General features: G+C 36.5%; 1 non-coding gene across 1 annotated transcript; it reads left to right on the forward strand.

Moving 5' to 3' along the window:
• The first annotated feature begins 591 nt into the window (after window positions 1-591).
• Window positions 592-698, forward strand: LOC127099688 (small nucleolar RNA R71). Its single transcript, XR_007794165.1, has one exon. It is a non-coding gene; the product is annotated as a small nucleolar RNA R71 (small nucleolar RNA).
• Window positions 699-1,794: the final 1,096 nt, after the last annotated feature.

Here is a 1,794-nt window from a genome sequence, read left to right on the forward strand (position 1 = left end):
TGAGTTTTGCCTCTTGAATGAAATATTTTAGAACATTCTCCAACTTGTTATTTCCTTGATTTAAAGGATAGTTTAGTCTAGAATAACCAGGAGGGACTTGTGGTGTTTGAGTGTGTTGTGTTGCTTGGGGTTTATTGATTTGATTTTGAGGGTTTCTCCATGAAAAATTAGGATGATTGCGCCAAACTAGATTGTATGTGTTGCTGTAGGGGTTGTTGTACTTGTTGTTGCCAACATAGTTAAAAAACATAGGGTTTGATGAACATTATTCAAATAAGTGTGCTCCTCTATAGTATACACAGGCAACTGTTGTCGTGTTAGTAAGTATCTTGATTGGTTCAGGTTTAGCTACTTCAGGGGCAATCATCATACTTGAGCAGCAAGAGTGTTGGATTCAGAAACTTCAAGGACACCAATAAGTTTCTTTGATGTTTGACTTCCTCCATCCCTTGTAAGAGGCTAATCGTAAGTGTTGACCATGGTGCTCTCTATCAACTTGTTAACAAAGCTCCACCGATAGAGGCATCTAACATGTTTCTTGAAGATGGCACTAACCCATTGTAAAATGTTTCAAGATGTATACAAATAGGTATCTCATGGTGAGGATATTGTCTAATCAACTCCTTGAATCTTTCCCATGCATCAAACAGGGACTCGTCCTCTCCTCGTCTGAATGAAATGATTTCATTTCTCATCTTTGCATTCTTGACAGGAGGAAAATACTTGGACAAATTTTTTCCAGCCAAAGTGTTCCAAGTATCAATGGAATTAGGCTCTAAGGAATTTAACCAACTCGTGGCTCTATCCCTTAGAGAATATGGAAAGAGCCTCAACTTGAATTCATCATCTATTACGCCTGGAATTTTGAAATTACTGGCCACCTCCAAAAATCATCTCAAGTGAAGATAAGGATCTTCATTAGCAGATCCAGAATACTTCCCAATAGCTTGCAGCATCTGAAACATCATAGGCTTGAACTCGAATTGAGCAACAGTTATCTCAGGCATACTGATTCCAGTATTCATGGCACTGGGATCAAAGACTGCATAGTCTTTGATGTTGAGTACCTTATCATTAGTTATGCCAATGATGTCGAGTTCAACCATGACTGCATCTTCTGGTACTCACTCTTGGAATTCTTGAGCTTTAGGAATAAGATTTCCTTCTTCTGGCTATTGTGTAGCACATATCAATCTCCTTTGTATTCATAATGTTCTTTTAGGTTCAGGATCTTCTCTATTTTCTGGGGATAACAACCTGCACATGTAGATGCTATACACTTGTCGTGACACCAGACTACAGGAAATACTAAAAAGCTCAAATGCTATTTTCAAACAAAAATAATCAGTACAGTAGTTCAAAGTACTTCTTGACACTCCCCGACAATGGTGGCAAAAACTTTCTGTACGTAAAAATGATTTTAGGTGTCATATGCAAGTATACATGTATGTTATAATTGCAGTAACTGATAATAGTAAGGATATCGTACCCATATGGAGTGGAAGAGGTTTATATTGAACTTTTGTAAGTATTCTTATTTAAAACTAACATGAGCAGAGTAACAAACAATATTTGGAAAACACAATTTTAGATTGTCCATAACATATGACTAAACGCAATAAAATGAAGGTTTGATTAAATCAAGAGAGTGACTGTTGAGCTATGATCCATTAATATGCATAATAGCAAAAATGTGTATATGATGAGAAGTGTCGTGCCTCAGAAGTTCAGAACGTGATCTTTATGTGTATCTCGATAACATCAAAATATGAATTAATAAGGCAAGAGAACAAA

This window comes from Lathyrus oleraceus, chromosome 6 (genome assembly GCF_024323335.1).
Source record: "Lathyrus oleraceus cultivar Zhongwan6 chromosome 6, CAAS_Psat_ZW6_1.0, whole genome shotgun sequence".
NCBI classification, from domain to species: domain Eukaryota; kingdom Viridiplantae; phylum Streptophyta; class Magnoliopsida; order Fabales; family Fabaceae; genus Lathyrus; species Lathyrus oleraceus.